Source organism: Antedon mediterranea, chromosome 6 (assembly GCF_964355755.1).
Source record: "Antedon mediterranea chromosome 6, ecAntMedi1.1, whole genome shotgun sequence".
NCBI lineage: Eukaryota > Metazoa > Echinodermata > Crinoidea > Comatulida > Antedonidae > Antedon > Antedon mediterranea.
In genome coordinates this window covers 3,905,223-3,930,285 of record NC_092675.1, presented here as the reverse complement: position 1 = coordinate 3,930,285, position 25,063 = coordinate 3,905,223, and the positions used below count along the sequence as shown (strand labels likewise).

The 25,063-nt window shown below is 29.9% G+C and overlaps 1 long non-coding RNA gene across 2 annotated transcripts in view; it reads left to right on the top strand.

Moving 5' to 3' along the window:
- Nucleotides 1-954: 954 nt before the first annotated feature.
- Nucleotides 955-25,063, top strand: part of LOC140051419 (uncharacterized) — a 61,937-nt gene continuing 37,828 nt past the window's right edge. For both annotated transcript variants that reach the window (XR_011845519.1, XR_011845520.1), the window contains exon 1: nt 955-971. This is a non-coding gene — a long non-coding RNA (uncharacterized lncRNA). The remainder of the gene's footprint in view (nt 972-25,063) is intronic.

Sequence of the window (25,063 nt, the reverse complement as noted above, 5' to 3'; positions counted from 1 at the left end):
GGGTGATATTTTGCTACTATGCTATTGTGGTGTACAGTAGAAATTCTCCTTTCTTTAGGACACACTAGGAACCCTCTTATTTGGGGTTCCAACGGTGTTTCCTTAAAGGGGTTTCACTGTATTTTAAACTAAGACAGAGTCGTACGAGTCGTCTTGTCGGGAGAAAGTTAAACATGTTTAATGTTCTCCCGACGACCTAAAAACTACACATGTCGCTATCTCAAGACAACTCGTCTCGTCAGGCTTCAACTCAGACAGCACCGACGGGTCAAGACGTTTCGTCGGGTCTTGTCGTGCAATGCTGTCTGAGTTGGCCTTTGAAAATAGGAAATTGTTGAGATATTATTGTATTTTGACTTTATATTATCAATGTTATATTATCAATGTTATATATCAGCAACTTTAATGCCAATGATTTTACAACAACTTTGTAGGGATTTGATGGCATATTGGCCTACATGATATATTGCTTTAGTGATTTGTTTATTTGTTTTTTTCTGGTTTTTTTTCTCCATTTTCTGAGACTTTATTCAATAATATTTTCTTTTAATGCATTTGTTTGTTTTGTTACAGTTTCTTCAAGGAATCAGACGTAATTATCCCCATTCATTTCAGTCTATATCAATGATTTATTTGGTCTGAATTTATTATATTAGATTATTATTCTATAGACTAAATAATATTTTTGAACAGATTTACGGCCGCCATCTTGTTGGTTCCCCCTCCTGATGGAATCACTTTTCAGTCTGGAGTATGCCCTCTAGCCTTAGCTAGCTTATTACACCTCTCTGGTCTAAATAAGGAATTACATTTATCAGTGGTATACTGTTATGGTTCCTCTTTAATGATATGGTCAATATCAATATAATATTGGTTGGTTAATGTTGAGGGCGGTATTTAATATGTACCACTGCTACATAGAATATTTGCACCAAAAAGTTATTTTTGGAAGAAGTAAATCACTTTTTACGGTAGGATTGGCAAATTGATGTTTTAGTTTTATCATAATCTTTCAATGACTACTAAATGCACCACTGTGATTTTAAGCAAGATTTTACATGAATATTATGTTAAACATTGCTTTGTATGCTATATTTGCTGTTATCTTTAATACCAAGTTCTGTGATTATTTTCTTATAACAATATTCAGTTACAAAAGTGTTTTTATTACTAATATGCAATGTATTATGAGAGATATGATGTTAAGGTGTTATTGTTACTTACATTAAATGCGATACAATGTGGCGATATATTATGTTAGAAAATGTCTGCAATCCTAGTTGCCTTTATAATCCTTTGATAAATGCAAACAAACCTACATATTTGCGATAATATAGAGATAGTAAGATAAATTATCTCATGCTTGAATGCATCGGTAAAAAGATCTTCAAATGTGCGAGAATCAAACAAAGATCAGGATAGATTTGTCAAAAGAGGGCTTAGAAGGTTGATGATGTCACGCTTTTATGATTCCAATCTCTGAACTGGTAAACCTTGATTTTGCTACCGTCAGTTTGCTACATGGTTGCCATGCCAATGATGATTACAACCTAGCGTATATTCCTGTATATCTGGCATATCATCAACCATATCATTTTCAACAATAGCCTGTCAGGCATTATGTTTTGTTCACATATTATGGTTTGTGCTGATACATTAAAGAACACAATTGCAATACCTGTTAATAAATCGTTATGTCATGTCAGTGCTGATCGTCAATAAATCAGTCATTCATTGAGGTATAGTAACCAAAGCCACAAACACCTTACTGTGGGCTAGGTTGTAAGAATGTCATTAATTTATTTCTCTTGTTTATCGCTTAAATTCATTGTTTAGATTTTTCTTTAAGCTTTATGGAATTGTGTTCTTATAAATTAAAGCTTTCTTGAAGCAGAATCAACAACTAATAATAGTAAATGGCCTATTAGACAAATGTGATAAATTATCATTTAATTTTCCTATTACAAAAGTGGTATAACCAGAACAATATGGATGGCTGTGGGGAAGGGTAGATTAGAAAATACAATTTATTATAATTATTTGTAAAACAGGTCAAGTTCTATGGATAAATAAAATTGAAAATAATCAATCAAAATAAAATTATACACAAAACTGTCATCTAGGTTAAAATACATTATTAAAAGTTTTTTTTTCGTTGTTAAACTAATATTATATGACATTGGTGTTTATATTTATGAATAAATTTTAGCAACCGATAAATAATGTATACAACTTTAAGACATAATCTTTAAGATTGTAACATTGATGTTTTTGTTGTTGCCTTTGATGACATTAGTAGCTAATAAAATTGAATTGCATTTCGTTTTTTGTTGCCAAAAGCAGGCAAAATATCATGGAAATATAATATTTTTTGAACTGTAATAAATGTTCTACTAATTCATAATCTATTAAGGATCAAACTGTCTAAAAATAATTTGTATATTTATCAGTTACAATGAGTATTTGAAAATGATTTAAAATTTACTATAAATAATTATTGGTGAAATCCCCTTGGTAGTATTCCATGGCTTAGATTTCTAATAAATTATTTTTTTGTCTCAATATAGGTAAAGGATTATTAGATACACAGTTTAGCCTAATTCATAGGATTAACAACAAACAAATATTTTTACCTAAATATACTAAGATTTTAAATGATAATAAAAATTAACTTAAATTTACAAAATTAATTATAAGGTTATGGTACTGTTTACCATAATAATATTAAGACTATTCTCAGTTTGCTGCCTTAATTTGTCTCATTATGGAATCAAATTATTTTGAATTGGTTATTGCCAGGAATAAGTGTCCCATTGGGAATTATGACAATGCAAAAGAAAGCCTATGTGTCTTAGTGTAAATAGCAAGTATAGTAATTATGATAATCATTCCCTGTTATTAAAAGACAGAGGAAATTGCCTATAAACAATTTTTTATGACTTGTAGTTGAACCGCAAGTTATTGCAATAAACATGATGAACTATTATCAGGATTAAACAATTCAAACTCGTTTTAATGTCCAAATCTCAACATAAATTTCAAATATTATAAGATCCTCATTAGCCTCAAGTATCTATTGATAATTATCATGCAGTGGTTGAGGTCTGGTCGGAAAAAGTGCATTTTCAGTATAAAGATTTTGAAACACATTAAACAGTTTTTACTAGTTTTACAAATATTAGAAAATTATCAAAAATATCTTATTATTTAGTAATTAATATATTTGTATTTCTTCTTGAATTGGCAACAATCCTTTGATTACCAATAGTTAATAGTTTAGAAAAAAATGTCTAGAACCAATTCTGTTTTAAAAAACATGTAATGTTAGTTTAAATTGTGACATTATTGTAGGCTACAACAGAACAACTCACCCTAGGATGGATTTTAGGATCAACGGCGGATCCAGGATTTGTAATGTGTAGTGGGAGCGGTTTTCATAGGGCATTATTGTCCTTAACCTATTAAAATGGATGTAATTTGGGCAACCAACAATATTATTAACAACCATAGTATTTCAACCATACCACATTACGAGTATACACTACCACAAGTTGAAGTCTCTTTATTCATATCATATTCATAATATTTTCTTTTTCATTTCACCTCTATACTTTTGTTTTCACATCTAATTATTATTAGACAGCATAATTAAAATGTGCACTTAGCAAGTGGGGTTGTACTTTACTAAGATTGTTATTATTTTTATTTCAATTATGTTGTGAATCTAAGAATCAATCTATGACCCTTGTATCTCTGAGTCATTTATCAAGAGTTCTAATGTACTAGTGACTCAATAATTTACTAATGTTAAATGCCTAAAGTACCTGGCACTTTTATTTTCCAATATTGCCTGATCTCAATAATTGTATTTTGGAACATCTGGGAACACCTGATGCATTTTATTCTCTTATTATTTTTGTATTTTGTAAATCCTGTATATGCATTTTAATCTGTACATATTTTATTCCGTCGTCGTCAAAGCAAACTCTGATCAGAGCGTGGCTTCACTAACAGTATTCTAAAACCATCTCCTGTCTTCTGTCACTACCATATTTAAGCATATCACTACCATATTTGGGCACATCAAACTTTTTGTGTTAGTTTGATAGTATAGAAAGAACTTAAGACAACTTAAAATGTATCATGGTTTATAATTATCTTATATATTTATCATTTAATGATCCAATGATATAGAGTATCACGGTGTGACGTCACAACGATAGAGAGCGCTGCATGATATACTATATTTTATATTAGTGTACTTATTATTATTAGTGCAAATAAAATGATAATTGTAATTGCTTATCTAACAAATCATTTGTACCAATAGTAAATATTGGTTTATTGATTGTAATTAATTAATTTGGTCCTATTCTAATGTACTAGTGACTCAATAATTTACTAATGTTAAATGCCTAAAGTACCTGGCACTTTTATTTTCCAATATTGCCTGATCTCAATAATTGTATTTTGGAACATCTGGGAACACCTGATGCATTTTATTCTCTTATTATTTTTGTATTTTGTAAATCCTGTATATGCATTTTAATCTGTACATATTTTATTCCGTCGTCGTCAAAGCAAACTCTGATCAGAGCGTGGCTTCACTAACAGTATTCTAAAACCATCTCCTGTCTTCTGTCACTACCATATTTAAGCATATCACTACCATATTTGGGCACATCAAACTTTTTGTGTTAGTTTGATAGTATAGAAAGAACTTAAGACAACTTAAAATGTATCATGGTTTATAATTATCTTATATATTTATCATTTAATGATCCAATGATATAGAGTATCACGGTGTGACGTCACAACGATAGAGAGCGCTGCATGATATACTATATTTTATATTAGTGTACTTATTATTATTAGTGCAAATAAAATGATAATTGTAATTGCTTATCTAACAAATCATTTGTACCAATAGTAAATATTGGTTTATTGATTGTAATTAATTAATTTGGTCCTACTCATTTATAATCACTAAATGTATTTGTAGAAGTTAATTGATACAGATTAATAATAACATTAAATATTCACTATTACTTTACTGTTTCTTTGTTAATAACATTTTAAAAGAGGAAATAAATAAACAAGGACATTTGGACTAGGTCCTTTACAGTCCTTTACAATTTTCCTTCACGAAAAGACCTGTTTCTATGATTAGGAGAAAATTATTTTATAGTTTTCTGGTCCAGACATAAAACCGTAAACGGTTTAAAAGCTGACTGTCAAAGAACCAGTAAACCGATTGCTGTGTAGCAATTTTAAGATTAAGATTATTGCTTTATCTAATTCTAGCCAAACTAATGTGTGAGTCATGTACTTGTCATCAACTAACCCAATGGTTTACTATTTTTTCATTAGTACATATAATGTAATATTATTATTATACTTATTTAATCCTTGTCAAAGTACTTTGTGACTCACACACTTGTCATCTTACCTGGTTGAAATCAGTAAAAGCATAATTCATAATAGTCATGTTCCCATTTCCTTAAGACATTTTGTCCTGGGGGCAAAATCCTTCAGAATGTCAGATTTCTCACCTTAGTAAATCATTTTCTCATCAACATTAAGGTGTTCTATATTCACATTTGAATAATTACAAGTGATATTGATTTAATTTCTTGCAAATATATCATTCTTTTTATGAGTGATGTTTGGTTATTAGGGAGACAATTACCGACGACAGTGTTGTTTTAATAAGCCACATAGATTTTTCAAAGTAGATATTTTCATTAATGTTTTGATACTTTATTGTTATTATTGATAATGTAATGCCTTTATTTTAATGGAAATAAAGGTTGTATGAAATGAGGCTTTTATATTTAACAATTGGTTAATACAGTTTGTGACCATCTATTGGACAAAAGTGTGTGGCAATGAGAGTAAAATGTCTTGTTTAATTTAAGCCTGTAGCCTGATAAGAGGTAGTGGGGAGACACATCCCATCCCAGCAAAGAGTTATTTTCTTCCCTCTGGCAACAACACTTTTGTAAGCCTATAATCCACTAAACACAAACAGCAACATTTCCATTGTGGGATCTTGATCTTTTCCAAATATTTGTAATTTCCTATTTTATAATATACCAATTTTTTTCACAGGACCAACAATGATGCAACAAAGATATAAACATATCTTTCTTATCACACAATCAACACAACACAGCCTGATATTTTCTCTCTGATTTCTTACCATCGCGCCATCTTGTTCAACTCAAAAATTAGAATTTCATATACATTTCCCGATAATGAAAAGTAACATTAATAAATTTCCATTGCATCTACGTTTAATATGTTAAGATATCACATAAGATAAATTTCTGGTTTCTTTTGCCTTTGATATGTTAAGTGGAAAGATATTAACCTGACAGGCAATTACTTTGACTAGCATTGTCCCATCAACAAATAACTCTCTCTTTGATCTTTGCGATAACAACACTGAAAGCATTGCTACTGTGAGACCATAAGACAACCTTGGACTGATAACGAACATTGGATGTAGCATCGTAGAGTACCAACATTTATACTGGCGCATCGACAAAGAGTAATTCAATTTACACTGGTAGACATAATTATTCCTCAAGGCTTGAAATTCATATTGTTATCCAAAATATTCACCCTCAAGGATGAATTGAGCATTGTTATTAACAGCATTTAGGTGCTTACTTCGCTTCTCAATTGTCATATTATCCTTATTGTTGTTTTGAACATTTTTACTTTTCTAAATGGAAAAAAAAATCTGTACAGTTATAGAATACAGTGTGTGCTTATACGATGATGCTATGATAAATATATTTAATAGTTTTAAAATGAATGTATGGTTGATTTTAAGAAATAAATGTTTGCCATGGAATATTTCATCTTTGGTTACTTAATTTTTATTTATTTAATTTTTTAAATTTTGTATTTATTTATTAAAAAATCAAGCTGTTCCGTTATTAGATTATAATGAAATAAATACAAACTAACTTAAAATATTATTAGTATTTTCTTTTTAACACCTAAATAAAAGCCTAGAGATATAAAACCATTTTAATAAACCTTGAATTTTGACATGATTACATAGTTATTTTTAGATAAAGCATTGTACTTTTTCTTACTTTAATCAATGTAGTGTTTTTGTATCTAACTAAAAAATCAAATTTATTAAAAAAATTATTACAGTATTATTAAAAGTATTCTTATTACCATGTGCACTTTTACACTCGCAGAGATTTAATCAATTGTGAAATTATATTGCATGGCTGCAATATGTCTATTGTCAGCTCATAACAGATAGAAACTACGACACAGAAACCTATCATAGAAACTAGACACCAAAAATGTTTTTTCTCAATCAAATTAATATTAGCATCGATAATATGTGTAATAAATTTTCCAAGTAAATGTACATTTGTGAAGATGGACATGTACACTGATAAACGTAAATAGAACATGCTTTGCAAATAACCCCATTCATCACTAATGTTTTCACATCATTAATGTTTGCTCATCTTTAATGATTGCAGTTGAATTAATAGTCTTAGCATTTATGTTTGTTTTCAATCTGACCACTGTCACATTAATAATGTTTGGTAGGCTAAAGGTGAGAATGTATAGCCTTTGAATGAGCTGAGAACAATTAGAAGTAAAACACAAGAAAATTAATGAATTTCTATATTCTAAATTATGATTTAAAGTTAAGTGACATTGCTGTGTTTAAGGCTTGTTGGTTCAAATCCTGTCTCTGAAACAATATTAGTTATGAGTGTATTTTAACAGTAGTGGAGCTGTAGCTTGGTGGCGCTTGCCTTCTAATCCCAAGGTTCCGGGTTCAATCCTGACGAAGTGTCAGGGTTGTAACTAACAACTCTTTCAACTCCACTCCCTAAGCTGAAATTAGACTAGATGTTCAGGTTCATTTTCTTAGTAGAAATGTTAACATTTGAAGGAACAAAATTCGAAGAAAGTGGCTAGCACCATTTGAAAAGCATCCATTTTTTTTCAAATTTTTTGACTAAACATTAAAAATCACATTGCACTAAGAACATTATGATAACCCTTTACCACTCACTCAGCTAAGGGGTGTTACCCAACAATGCCTCTAATTACATTTTACAAATTGTTACGCCACCAAGTAGATATATAAGTTATTGTACAAAACATATTGACGCTAGTACGCAGTTTATTGTTACTTTTTTTTTCTGCTGAGAAATGTATTGATTTATGGTTACTTTGTCAACTTCTGTGTGTAAACCAATCAGGTTAATCAATTCAAGGCTGTTATATATCATTAAATTAATTCATTTCTGGTTTCAAGATATATAGGCTAATTAATTGAAAGTTGTATATATAATTAAAGTAGAGGATTCATGGATAAATATTAATTGTGGTAGCCCAAGTTTGTCATGTGCAAACTACTTGCTCAATGCATTAAAGTAGGCCTACTGTGATTTTGTCCAGAGGGTAAAAGAATCAAATTACATTACAAATTAATTCCATTTTCTGATCTTATTCTTCTCTTAATTAAAGGGTCTTTGGTAAACTTGTATTTTAATGAGAACAAGCGATAGCTAAACAATTATTTTTTAGAACGTATCATTGACAATATGACAAAAACAAATATAAAGATTGATCAATTCACATAAATATTGTAAAGCCAACGATGGATTCGTTAATCTCAGAAAGTTATTGCACAACTTTCACTTAATATGTCTGTGTCTATGCATAGAATAATGAAAAATTTACTATGAATACACAAATCTGTAAAGTGTGTAAGAAACATTAAAGAAAGAAATTCCAGATTTACAAAAATGTGTATTTCTGACAATCAGCCATCACGACATCCCATGGGAAGACTCTTGTGTTTGTCCTTCAGCAGTCGCATTTTCTATAATTATTCCACTGTTGATTTCAAATGATCATCCTCATGCATTTCTTTAATTAGATAAGGTAGGCTAGTGCTTATTAAGACCGCATTAGTTGCTTGGCCTATACACTAACATAAAAACAAAAATAGGGTAGTGCTCATTAAAGACCGCATTAGTAGCTGGGCCTAGAGCGCATTAGTTGCTTGCCTTACACACTAGTATACGAGCAAGGTAGGCTAGTGCTCATTAAAGACCTCATTAGTTGCTTGGCCTAGACCGCATTAGTTACTTGGCCTATACACTAGTATACGAGCAAGGTATGCTAGTGCTCATTAAAGACCGCATTAGTTGCTGGGCCTACACACTGGTATACAAGTAAGGTAGGCTAGTGCTCATTAAAGACCGCATTAGTAGCTGGGCCAAGACCGCATTAGTTACTGGGCCTACACACTAGTATACAAGCAAGGTAGGCTAGTGCTCATTAAAGACCGCATTAGTTGCTTAGCCTAGACCGCATTAGTTACTGGGCCTACACACTAGTATACAAGCAAGGTAGGCTAGTGCTCATTAAAGACCGCATTAGTTGCTTAGCCTAGACCGCATTAGTTACTGGGCCTATACACTAGTATACGAGCAAGGTAGGCTAGTGCTCATTAAAGACCGCATTAGTAGCTGGGCCTAGACCGCATTAGTTACTTGGCCTATACACTAGTATACGAGTAAGGTAGGCTAGTGCTCATTAAAGACCGCATTAGTTGCTTGGCCTAGACCGCATTAGTTACTTGGCCTATACACTAGTATACGAGTAAGGTAGGCTAGTGCTCATTAAAGACCGCATTAGTTACTGGGCCTATACGCTAGTATACAAGTAAGGTAGGCTAGTGCTCATTAAAGACCGCATTAGTAGCTAGGCCAAGACCGCATTAGTTACTGGGCCTATACACTAGTATACAAGTAAGGTAGGCTAGTGCTCATTAAAGACCGCATTAGTTACTGGGCCTATACACTAGTATACGAGTAAGGTAGGCTAGTGCTCATTAAAAACCTCACTAGTTGCTTGGCCTATACACTAGTATACGAGCAAGGTAGGCTAGTGCTCATTAAAGACCGCATTAGTTGCTTAGCCTAGACCGCATTAGTTACTGGGCCTATACACTAGTATACAAGCAAGGTAGGCTAGTGCTCATTAAAGACCGCATTAGTTGCTTGGCCTATACACTAGTATACGAGCAAGGTAGGCTAGTGCTCATTAAAGACCGCATTAGTTGCTTAGCCTAGACCGCATTAGTTACTGGGCCTATACACTAGTATACGAGCAAGGTAGGCTAGTGCTCATTAAAGACCGCATTAGTTGCTTGGCCTAGACCGCATTAGTTACTTGGCCTATACACTAGTATACGAGTAAGGTAGGCTAGTGCTCATTAAAGACCGCATTAGTTACTGGGCCTATACACTAGTATACAAGTATAAGGTAGGCTAGTGCTCATTAAAGACCGCATTAGCTGCTTAGCCTAGACCGCATTAGTTACTGGGCCTATACACTAGTATACGAGCAAGGTAGGCTAGTGCTCATTAAAGACCGCATTAGTAGCTGGGCCTAGACCGCATTAGTTACTTGGCCTATACACTAGTATACGAGTAAGGTAGGCTAGTGCTCATTAAAGACCGCATTAGTTGCTTGGCCTAGACCGCATTAGTTGCTTGGCCTATACACTGGTATACGAGCAAGGTAGGCTAGTGCTCATTAAAGACCGCATTAGTTGCTTGGCCTATACACTAGTATACGAGCAAGGTAGGCTAGTGCTCATTAAAGACCGCATTAGTTGCTTGGCCTAGACCGCATTAGTTACTGGGCCTACACACTGGTATACAAGCAAGGTAGGCTATAGTGGTAGTGCCATTGAAGTAAAATCTAAACAAAACTTTGTACGGTATATAATGAAATAGATTGAAAGGTAGAATTCTTTCATACTGTAGTTTAATTGGAGTACCATAACTAAATAAGTTTGAATGCACCCATAACGTTTTGACAGGTTCTTTCTCTTTATCTCAAACCATACTACGGTAATACTTAATTTAATGTTTGAAAAGTAAGATGCTTTTATGGAGAGATATATACATTGCTGAATATTTTAGAAAAGATGATACAGAGGCCAGGATATAAAACCAAAACTCTCACAAGTGAACTTATATTGAACTTTCCTTTCTATATAGAGGGGGTAAGCTATTTCATTTGGAGTCAACCTAATTTAATGAGCCAATGAAAACTTCATATGTTTATCAAAATACATTGTATAAAAATAATTACTAAATTATAATAAATATATTATCTTTGGATTTTTAATCATGGTTACAGACATAAAACAGAAAAAATTTACATTTAGAATAAATATGCTGTACTTTAAATAGTCCGTGTGTATTTTTATTTTATTGCATTCGTTAAGATGAATTTTATCATCAAATGTAATTAAGTTTATTTTAATAGCTCCTAGTTGCCTCATTTTAAAGGTTATCGCTGGAATTAAAAGGAAGACCGTTGATTTTTTTATGTTTCTGCTTCGTAATCTAGTTGTAAACATCCATTCCATATTTGCTCTATATTGAAAATAATGCGAATAGATAACACAATTATGAATTTACCTTGATTTATGATGCATTGGTTGAGTGCCTTTCTTTCATGCGTGGTAAGTAGGTTCAAATCTAAGCCGAATTCCGTCTCAGCTGCTCTGTTCTTAGGTTTCTCATTAATTCAGAATCCTGAGGGAAATTATCATTTCTTCGTACATCCTACTGTCGTACACAAACTGTCTCTGCAAAATGTTAGGTTGTTGGCTATTACACTCTTTATTTATCCAAAGAGAATTAAAGGTCTTGTTGCGACAGGAGACCTATTAGATTGAATTTAGTTCTATGGTACTTCATAGATATCATTGGTATGGTATGTTTAATGCCATAAAATTAACTCCAAGTCCAAAAACATCAATTTTTTTCTATATTTCTGATGATGACATAATCATTAATGTTGAATTTATTTTAATTGTAGGAGAATTTACATGTAGCAATGTATTTTGCTGAAAGACCTATCCCTACATTTTTTCAATCTAATTTTTAAGATCTCAAACTGCATTTAAAAAATGTGAAAAATGATGTTGATACTAATAATCTATGGTTTATAATAATAGTTTAATGTTTTATTTTTAATTAATGCATTTTTTTACTAAACGACACCAATTGCAGAAATAGTGTTTTTAAGCTGAGTTATTGATTTTATCATGATTATCAGACTGTCATTCCAGGTATACTATTTAATACTATTAGTAAATATTTTCCTGTTACAGTTATAATATAATATATATAATATAATTAGTTGATTAGTTGATTAGTTAAACAATAAGTAGAACCTTACTTTTAAAATGTAAAGTGCAGTTTTGTTTTAAATTTAGACCTAATGACAAGAGAAAAATTGAAGTGTTGAATCCAAACAATGACTCAAATTATCAGCATACATATGTATACCAGTCTTAGAATTTCACAAGTCTAATACTAAAAGTAATACAAGAAAGCATTTGAACAAGTCTAATACTAAAAGTAATACAAGAAAGCATTTGAACAATTACTTTCATTCAAAAGTGTTGGTTTTCAATCTCTTTCTTTAAGTGCCTTTGTTTTTTTTCATATAGCTTTTACCATAAATCTACATCTTGTATTATTAGAGATTTAAGCACTACCACTAACCTCCATCTTCTAAAAATCAAAAGATAAATGCGTTTTTGTCATCTTAAGAATGTCAAAACCCCTTCCCCTTTAAGATACGACAAGACAGAAAATAACAAATCTATAGTAGTTCATGGCCAAATTTAAAGTCAAATTGTTTACAATGTCTATAATGGGAGTCTATTTTGACCTCTTTACGATCATTTACGTATTTCAAAGCGTACAAAAATCAAAATAGATGCCGTGTTAAACATATGTTGATTACCGTGTACGAGTGATTTCATGAACAAAAATAGAATCTTGACAGAAAATTGAAGGAAAAGATCGGAATTCAACGGTTAATGTGCATACAATTTACTGTAGTGATGTTGATGATTATTAATTCGGAGTGGAATTTGTTGAATGCTCTTATACATTAAGGAAAACAGAATTGTAATTTATATTACATTTTTTGATGTGAACAGTGAAATGATGGATGAAAAATTACCTGAGACATTAGATGTTTTAAGCTGTATTCATAATATGAATAATAATTATTACGATCATTTATGCTATAAATATTAATTATTATGATCATTATTTATATATCACTTTTCATACTATGAATCATGATCATTTATCATATGAATATTGATTATGATCATTATTCATGCTATGAATATTAATTATTATGATCATTATTTATAATATGAATATTTATTGTGATCATTATTCATAGTATGAATATTAATTATTTTAATCATTATTCATAAATGTATCATTATTTATATATGATCATTTTTAATACTATGAATTATTGTGATCATCATTTATACTATATTATATCATTCATACTATGAATATTAATTATAATCATCATAGGTATATATATTTCAATCATCATTCATACATTGAGTATTAATTATTATAATATGAATATTCATTTCTATCATATTCTTAATATGAATATTGAATTATGATCATTATATTCATGACTAATAATTATAATAAAAGAATATCATTGTTTCATCATCATTATTATCATTGTATCATCATTATTATTATCATTGTTTCATCATCATTATTATCATTGTTTCATCATCATTATTATCATTGTATCATCATCATTATTATCATTGTTTCATCATCATTATTATCATTGTATCATCATCATTATTATCATTGTTTCATCATCATTATTATCATTGTTTCATCATCATTATTATCATTGTTTCATCATCATTATTATCATTGTTTCATCATCATTATTATCATTGTATCATAACACACATAAAGTAAGTGTATCATTCCTATCAGATTGACTCATTGAATGGAACAGTCAATGTTTCTCCATTTCTTCATTTATCATAAATATTCATTATTATATCAGTATAGTATAATGTTATACGATTGTAAAAATATAATTATTGTTATATGATCATTTTAACCTGGATTGGTATATTAAATCATGTGCAATATTATTTTCAAATATTCTGTTCCTACCATTATTTCCTTTCTGTTGAATAATTTACCAAGTTTAACCTACTAAAGAGTTCTACAATTTAATGTTCGTAGAAGATTCAAATCAGCTATACATTTTATTTAGTTATATATATAATTTTCAATTTTAAAAAATTAATAAATCTAAGATGTCATTTCATAAATTGTGCTGATAAAAATGTCTAGACAATGATGGGTTTTAAATTCAAGATCAATATTTAAGATTATTAAGGCTTATGAAAATATGCATTTGAAATTAATATCACATGTAATAAATAAAAACCTTATATATTTACATAATTGTTATACATATTTATTTATTTTGTATTAATATATTGCAAAAAATCATAAAATACCAGGGAAGAGAGAGATTGAATATTTCACTCTTCCAAAACAAGTAGAATTTAGTCATGCACATGTTTAAACTTTCTTGTAAATATTAATATTATCTATTTATGTATTTAGTTTAATAATTCTGCTCACCTAAATTGCTCAAAAGTTTAATATATCATTTGAATACATTTGCAAAAATGTAGTCAAATATCTTGTAAATAGGAAACAACCAAAATTAAAAGCTGTTCCAATTTTCCTTTAAATTAGGATTATTTATAGAATTCAAAGATACTGTATATAAAGGAAATATAATTAAATCTGTCTTTTTTCCCCTATTTGAATAAGCTGTACTTTAAGATTTGTGCCATCATAATCTATATGTGTATGTAGATGGCGTTCTTTAGGTCCGTGTAACCCCTTGTTACTTATATAAATTTGAGTATCACAATCATTGTTATCATTATAACAATAATCATTATACCAAAGTCTTAAGCTCCTGTCTACACTATCAAACTTTTTGTGACAACAAATTTGAATCTGGACATGATGATGTCATATAACTACCATATTTGGGCACATCCCACTTTTTTTGTCAAACTAGTTTGATAGTGTAGACAGAGCTTTAAAGATTTAAAGGTTGTCCCCCCAAAACATGAAAAATGATTAAATCAGACTTTGAGTAGAAAAACAGAGAAACAAATTAGTGTTTTCACTTATAAAATGACAAAATATATGGTTAAATTCAACCAAAAATCCATTGCCGAGCAGCCAATTTGACTATTTTTGCTTTAAATTACAGTTTTTTAGGTAAATACATTTTTTTTCGATCTAATTTTTGGTCAAAGTGGATAATTATTATGTGACATTAAAATGGCATATTCAACCAAAAAAATTTTAATAATTATTTTTTCAGGGGAACATTCTTTAACTTAGTCATAATAATCATACTTAAAACAAATAAATTGTACATCATTATCATTTGTTAATTTGGTATCATACTTGCAATTAACTTAAACATTAAAGATTAATGATAACAATAATTATACTTAAAACATATTAGAACATTGCATGTAAGATTATGTATCTTGCCTGTATTTAGACAGTTAGATAAACGCAGGTCTAGTATTTCCCAATCAATCTGCTTCTAATACATTTGATTTATTGAAATTCGACAGTAGTTAATAATAAATAGTGTGATGGGAATGGTTAATGTTGCAGTGATACGACGACGCAAAACAGCGTAATAATTCCAAGTGATTTCACACGTTGGATTGAAAGTCTGATTAGTAATGTTCGTGAATGATATAAATCGCATCTCGTTCACATCAACGTGTGTTCAATTCTGGCGTATGATACCTTGTGATATTTTCGACAAGTTTCTCATATCGTTAAAAGCTTGTTTTTGTTATAAAAGACTGATATACATTTAGATGGTAAACATTTATTATAAAAAAAAGTATTAATATTACTGTCAATGCTGGTCTATTACCTATATATTGTTTGTTTTTTTTGTACCAATATATAAATAATATGTAATGTTTAAATTTAACTAACTTAGACAGTACAATGAAAACAAACATCTGTTAAAGAAAGAAACAAAATTCAAAATTTCCCAAAACATTATTGTAATCTTTGCCAATACTGTTATAAAATAATTGTCGGTAATGATCGTGTATACATTAAACACTCTAAAACTGGAAACTATTGAGCTGAACAACAAAGTGTGGGCGAGTCTATATTTCAGAAATAAATTTGGATAACAGAAAAGTATTCATAACATTAAGAAACATAGCCAGTTCTATAGTTGAATGTAGAGTTTTTAGCTTCCATTTGGTAGAACGTGTTTCCAAACTCATCAATGTTGTATGTTTTTGTGTTGTTCAAACATATTTTAATGAAATTTGCTCAAAGTCTTTTTCAAGGAGAGTTAACCCTTTTTATTTTGGTGTTCAGAGTTTATTTTACTCTATACTCTTGCTCGAGTACAATCTTCCCCATCAGTCTTTCAACTCATCAAATTATTCTATCCATTCAACTCATAAACATTAATTATTTGTTTTAAAACAAACCTGTGAATGGCAAGAGTCCATGCCCATAAAAAAACACATGTGGGGCTCAAAATTTGGCCATGATAGAGCAAAAAGGTTGTTTTGAAATCTTCTACATTCAATGCACAAAATATTTAAAAATATTGTCAAAAATCCTAAATATCCAATGAAATGACAAGAATTTTCTTAAATAAAACTTATTTAAAATGTTATTTCAACTTTGACCATCTTTAAATGCAAACTAAATCGCATTGAAAGAATCTGTTGTGTATGATCATGATGTTTTTATGTTGAACACATATTATCACAATTCAAAGCAGGACACATTTCTTAGCTGCCTTTTAGGATAGGATATAATATGTTACTTTGAACAAACATGGAAACAAAAATTAGCAACAGGATTTTGTTTGAAGTCATACCTGATTTAATATAGTTGAATTCTATACAACAAGCAATGTATTCTACAAATGAATGACGTGACTTTCTCTCAGATACTTATTAACATACTAAAATACTTTTGCATTCAAGAAATACTTTTATTATTACTCGATGGTTTAACAAACAATTAAAGAAAATAACAATAAATACGAATACCAAAATCTCTTGATGAATTCACACACACAAAACAAAATATTAAAATATTCTAATTTACAATAAATAAACAATGAGAAATATTTAGAATAATTCATATTCATAAAATTGATTGCAATTTCAAATTAGAAAAAAAAAAATTCACAAGATAAAGTATAATACAAAGTGTCAGGTTTAGCGTGATTTATCACACGGTATAAAGAAAAATCATCATCATCATCGATTTATAATAGATTCTATTCTATTCCGAGATAACACGTCAAAGTGTGAGATATTTTACGTCGTTCATAGCGTTTCTGATTCTCGATTTGTACATTTCTCAAGTGGATGTCTTGTTAGGACACCTGCTTCAGCAAATGAACGAACAAGTATGCTGTACACCTTTGAAGTTAAAAGCATACAAGCTTCATGATAAGTGCGTTGATGAAGTCTTGTACATCAAACACTGCAGTGCATAATAACACAATAGCATTATCTTACTCTCTGGATATTCAAATTGACAAATCATTTCTTGCTTTTAAAATAGTCTTTAAACATTTGGGAAAAAAAGGAAGAAATGCACCAATATACAATATAGTGTGTCTTTCAATCCTGTTATGGCCAAATTTTGTTGCTGTTGGATGTATGGAAATAAAATAGAAATTTTTACAAACATTACTGTTTTTTTAATATTACAATTATTTCCTGATTCCTGTGTATGCCCTACCATTAATAATAACTTTTATTTCGCAAATTAGAAATACAGTACAAAATGAATTTTAAAAAATGTTAAAAATGGAAAATCATCATCATGGGAAAATGAATGGAATTTATTGAACAAGGATTTGCTCTGGGCAGAGAACGTTGCCATGACAAAGTGCTGACCATCTCAAATTGTGCCACCGGACTAATAGAGTACAATAAATAGGTAAACAATGTATCACTTTCTACCATTTATATTATTTTCTTGTCTGGTGAGAATGAAACTGTATTTTCCGTCATTTTTTCACATCCCTATATTCCTCGCATAATTTATTACAAATTTCTTAGTAATGATGTTTTCTTTCCAGTTTGTGTAAACCAATGTGCATTAAGGCCTACATTTCAACAACATTATGCCTAATGAATTACTTGTTTAATGTGTAGGCTTTAATAACATCAAAGCTTACAATATTCATGTTATTTTGTTAGCCAATTACTATCATGATTCCACTACTATTATTATTAACAATTTGTATCTATTGTATAGATTACAAATATTAAGTTGTAACAGTAGAAAGGGTTTATTTTCATTCAATAAGTAGCATATTATTATTATTACTTATAAAATGAAACATATAGGCGAACATTATAGATTATAGTTATTATAAGATATGTTTTATTATTATACAGTGGTAGATGTAATACCACTTATTACCAATTCATTTTTATTCAATAACTAACTTTATTATTCTTTATGAATGAATAAAGACACTGAAATGGGGCAGATTCAAGGTTGATGTACACAATTTCATTTCATTTTTCATTCATTTTTACCCATTAATATAAATTATAAACATTGTAACATACAAATAATAATAATTATATCAAGGGAAGGGCTAAAAAGTAGTTAAAACTAATCAAGTTCAGCCCCTGATTGGTAACTACTCTCCATTTCCATTAAAGGAAATTGTATTGACCTTTGACAAAAAATCTACTTTAATAACATATAATGACTGTTTTGTATTTGCAGCAACAAATATTCTTGCTCGTGGAAAATAAAATGTTCAAGTAATTTCGCCTCATTATTGACTCATAAACATTGATTATTTGTCTGATATGACAAAAATTAATATATTTCATACATTCTAAAATATGAAGTTTAAAAAAAAATAGAATTGTTTGTTGTTTAGCTTTAAAACCTCTATTATCAAAATAAAAAAAGGCCGTGGTAGTTATGCGTGTGGAACAATTGTGGTTGTACAATATCGTAAATATTTTTAGTTAATTTTTAATTTCATTCACATTAATTTAAAATATTTACGATATTGTTGTTTGTGGAACAATTTTGACGGCAAATGGTTGTACAATATCGTAAATATTTTTAGTTAATTTTTAATTTCATTCACATTAATTTAAAATATTTACGATATTGTTGTTTGTGGAACAATTTTGACGGCAAATGGTTGTACAATATCGTAAATATTTTTAGTTAATTTTTAATTTCATTCACATTAATTTTAAAAATTTACGATATTGTTGTTTTTGCTTAAGATTTTTGTAAAATTTCTTTGCAGAAAACAACACATATACCTCAAAATTCCGTTATTTTTGTAATCAGGGAGAAAATGTGGAAACCGGGAGCATGATGTTAGGCCGGGAGCATGATGTTAGGCCGGGAGCATGATGTTAGGCCGGGAGCATGATGTTAGGCCGGGAGCATGATGTTAGGCCGGGAGCATGATGTTAGGCCGGGAGCATGATGTTAGGCCGGGAGCATGATGTTAGGCCGGGAGCATGATGTTAGGCCGGGAGCATGATGTTAGGCCGGGAGCATGATGTTAGGCCGGGAGCATGATGTTAGGCCGGGAGCATGATGTTAGGCCGGGAGCATGATGTTAGGCCGGGAGCATGATGTTAGGCCGGGAGCATGATGTTAGGCCAAGAGGCAAGTCTAAAATACGAGAATCTCCCGGCCAAAACAGGACTGTTTGCATGTACTTATTTAAATCAGTTAATTAATGCAATTTTAACATATGTACAAAAAAATAATACTTTTTTTTACTAATCTATGACTCACTTAAGTCGAAATGAAAATAATTATACATTATTATATAGTTTTTATCATTTCAGTACATACTTTAGTACATACTCACGCACATTAATCATACGCAGCATACAAATATTTAACAAACAATCCAAAGATTTATACACATTTGTATAAATTATAGCATTAATTGCTGAGTTACATAGCCAAAATTTGTCTTACTAATTACTGTACACATTAATTAATGCTGTCAGTATTCAACTCATTAAAAACAACAAATCAAAGCAGATCATTACCATAGTAACGATCAGCTTGGTTACAACAGTACTCTGCGATCGATTTTCCTTACAGTTTCCACGGGGAATTTTGACAATACAATCGTCATAATTGGATTTCAGGCCCACAATAATTGGATTTGTTAATTATCTCAAGATCTGTTTGTTTGTTACACATTCTATTGATTTCTTACAGACAGAGCACAAAGCTTTGATTTATTGTTTGTATGATGTTCTTTTACATCATGTTCACATTTCTCCTTGCTCTTGAGTCAATGGGTTACAAAGATTAGCCTAGTCTAGAGTTAAAGCACTGTCTTTGATAAAAATGATATTATCATATGACGTCATGATCAATAAAAACAATAAAATCGTTGTATTATCACGTTATTATTGTTGTTTCCAATCATGACGTCATTAGATTGGATGTGTGAAAATATAATTTTTATCAAAAGCAGCATAGATGGTTATCCTATAGTTCTAGGATTGTTATCGTCCTAGTGTAAATGGACCTTTAGTCTGTAGACTTGTTTCCAGTGGGATCCTTCTTGTGGTAAAATTGGACAGTACACCGGAAGATGATCCCCACTCTTATTCGAAGAATGTCCTACTACTATCTGTTCTGCGCTGTTACACCATGATCATCTTACTGATGTATACTGACCGGCAACAATATGAAATTATATTTTTATGAACATTTAAACTAATACTTTTCAGGAAAATTGCCAGGAATCGTATGGAAAGCAAAACATACTTAGAAATGGCCCGGCAAACAAAGCTTTTCGTTTCTGATTCTGATCTTTCTTTCAGCAAAGGTGATAGACCTAATGAGCATTATTTTTATACGACTCGCTTTATTGACGTAAAGTGCACTATATGTTAATATTTTCAGAATGTTGCGTTTATGATATCAGTCTTTGTTTGCTAAAATGAATTCACAGTAGCACAGTAGTTTCTTTATTCTGTTCTGATTTATTTAAGGTACAATACTGCCCTCAGTTTTTACTGTTAACCAAACACAAAATCATAATGTAGATTCTGTAAAGATTATAGTTGATTGTTGAATTCTAGAAAGTTAGGTTTGAGGTATACCATGTTTTTCCAAAAGGAAATAAAGTATGGTTGAAAATATTTTGATGTTTCCATCTTCTGGAGATTTCTCCAGAACAGTTACTGCTGTAAGACTATATTATATAATATTATAAGTATTTATATAATTTCTACTTCATCCTTTTATTATTAATTTTGTCATCAGATTACACCATGGAGGTAAGCCTCCATGATAAAACGTATGAAATCAAAAATCTAAAAAAAGTGAGAACATTATTGTTAATCATAATGTTTAAGTGTAATGTCCTTGAGTTAATGTGATTTGATATAATACATAGAATCTGAATTGATTGCAACAAACAAAAGTGAATATCGCTAGATTTTATAATGCATTCATGATCGCAGATTTCCCCTGACTAAATTACAAGTAAATAACACAAAAATTGATCTTATGAAATTTCTTTGTCAATTATTACAATTAGAAACAGACGTCGCAAGAAGATTACTATATATATTGTGTTATATTGTAAATGCTGTCTGAACCATTGATCTGTTGATTTTATTTCTTTTTTTTTATCTAAATCCCTTGTTTACTTTTAATTAAATGAATTGGAGGGATTTCTTTCAATTAATCAGTTGTTAAATGCACTTTAATTACCTGTACACCCTATAAGATATCATCCCTTAATGCGACAACTTCCAAGATGTCATTGATATTTATTGACCTTCTGTTACTCGACGGTAACAATGATGTGTATAATTGTGATTTTTGTTACGATACCCTTCCTTCAAAATGTTTGGATATTTAGTTACTTAACACAAATCATAAACATAATCTTCTATCTAATCTTTATTTATTATTTCATATTAATAGAATATTATCTATATTTATCACATTAAATTTGTAAATGGTTAATACTGAATTTAAAGTTGGTTTAATATATTATACCCAAAATAATCAAGTAAATTAAAATTAAATATATTTTAAAATTATTGGTTTATTGTATTTATTGACACAAAACACTTCAACAGAATTGTACACATGCATTGGTAAGATTTTAAACAGGATATTTTTAAAACATAAAATTAATTTAAAACTAAAATGGATTTACAGTTGTTAAAACACACAATAATTACATGCCTAAAAGGTAAATGCACTCAAAAATTAAATTCATTATAAAAGAGTTAAATGATATCATAAATAAACAAAAAATGGCTAATCTAATAGTTATCTAGATAAATTTCTATTCAGAAATAAAGAAATTTAGCATTATGACATCGGATATATGTGTTTGAGTATTACCAACAGATTTTCTGTTGGCAATACTCAAATATATATTTGAGTATCAACAACAGATTTTCTGTCAGACCATTTTGTGTAATACCTGTTACAATCAGAGCAGTTGTACTTAAAATAACTGTTTCATTAGAGCAATTGGTCGAAGAATAATGTAATGCTTTTCTTTGATCACTTGTGGTTATTGTTATTTGAATTATACGTAGTGCCATTTTGTCTGATACGTAGGCAATGCACTTTTATGTTCATTAAACAACCAGAATATACAGCTGACAGTGTTTATGCATCTTATTAATTCGTTCATTTCCAAAATTATAATCCATCCATCAAACCTCCACCAAAGAAGATCTACGCTGTTTTAATCATAAAGTAGGGCCTCAAAAAGTGGGTGTGACTGTAATTTCCACGTGCCCTTATAAAAGTTCAATGCGTAATTTGATTGTTACATCATGGAAGATGTCAAGAAACAAGTAGTGTTCCCTTCCTCATATCCTGCCTGCTTAGTCTCATTTTCCCTTTTACTAGCCTACTACTTCACTATCCTACCACATTTTCAAGAAATCAATAAATTTTTACATGATTTAAATTTATTTTGACACAATGAAATTGAAAGTACTGTTGATCTTATTATTTATACTTTTAATTTCTAGTTTTTGATTATTTTTTTTGACCTGCCATGTGTGCCAAAATGTTTTTCTTTTTATATGGCTAGTATATTTCATGATATAAAACCAAATATTCTTTCTGCTATTATCTTTTTTTTTTTTTTTCTCTTTGTTTTGATTTATTTGTGTGATTCATGTGATTTTTTGATTTTTTATTATATACTATCTTATTTTTATGATTGTGACTTTACATAAATGTTTATGCTGTCATTCTCCATTGCTGTACTGCTAAAAGGTGACATAAATCTAAGCAAAAACAATCACGTTGGGTTTAATTTAATTGCATACAAATCTATATAAATTATTCATTGACGGATCAAATTCACCTCGACAGACCAAATTAACCACATTGGACAGTCAAACGAAACTAAGTCAACAGACAGACTTATAAAGTTGACTCCTTATTCGCTGACCGATGCCGGAGGTTTTTTATTGAATTTTACAATGACCTAATGGCATAGGCAGTTTATTGAATTGGTTCTTTCTATGCATATGATAAGAATTTAATAGAGAAAGTATACAGTTTTACAATAAAAATTAATGACAAAAAAGTTTAAAAAGTTATATAGTAAGCGTCTATTAATTCGTAAAGTATACAATCTGTTTTTAATTCAACTATAGCTGCATATCAAGAAGATTATAAAATTATAAGTTAATTTTTACTCACAACTTTTCTCATCTACAATTCTTATTGCATATAATATCATGAGTATAATCACTACCCCAAATTTGTGTTGGTTGCATATTGTTCATATTTTCATTCTTTTACGATTTGCTTTTTAATCTTGGGTATAGGCCTAGAGGCCAAAAATTTAGACCATATTTGGAAGGCATTCTTTATTTTGGACCATTGACAATGAGAACTGGTTCAGTACATGACTTTAAGAATAATTAATAGTATTTGGATTTAACTAAATTGGACTGGTACCCTAACAGTGTAATATGATCATTCTTCACTTATAACTTATTACCTGTAGGCCAATATTTATAACTTTGAAGATAACAGTAATCTAGAAAATAAATATTAATTTAACATCTATATCCATTTCAAAGAAATTGCCCCAGGCCCCTTAACCTAGTCACTGGATAGGCATATGATATTAACTTATATAACCTATCCTGAACTAATTAGTAATTAAGGTAAAGAGAAAAATAATTATGTGTATTTAGTTCAAAAAAACTTATTCTTGAAATTTACTTATATTTAATCGCCTGCCAATTAATTTTACATAATGCATCTGAAGTTAATTAAACAATTAGAGTTATTTAATTATTTTATCAGTGTCGTAGTTTACTATTCAACCTTTTGAATGATTACAAAGATGAGTTTAATGGCAATTCATCAATCCATTTAGGAAATCTTTTTCTGTGGATAAATTGAATATAATTTAACTATTATTTACCAATTGCACTCAATACCAGTATTCAATGAAAGACTATCTTCACTAAGCTCTATCTACACTATCAAACCAGTTTGACAAAAAAAAAAGTGTGATATGCCCAAATATGGCAGTGATGTGCCCAAATACGGTAGTGATATGACATCATCATGTCCATATATGGGCACATCACATTTTTTGTCACATAAAGTTGATATTGTAGACAGAGCTTTACACCATAAAGGTCCTCCATACTTACACTCAACGTTCAACAACACCTTTTATTTGGGAAGATGTTTGATACAGTAGCACACACCATCCAGTGGTGCATCCAAAATACAGTTAACAAAATTACAATACCAAATGAATATCAATTTTAGTGAACATTAGTTAAGTCACTTATTTCTGCTGCGAAAATTATATGATATTTTTTTAATGATGGTATATTTATTTAAGCGAAAGTGGCACTTATATAATATACCGGTACAGGAAACTATATCATCAAAATCATTTAGTCAAAAGATGGTTCTTCTACCATATTTAGTTTCCTAAATTAATACCGGATATTGTATTAAATCATATTTCTTCTGAGAATACAATGATTTACCATTACAATTGAAAATTTACTGATTTTTATATTAAAACATAT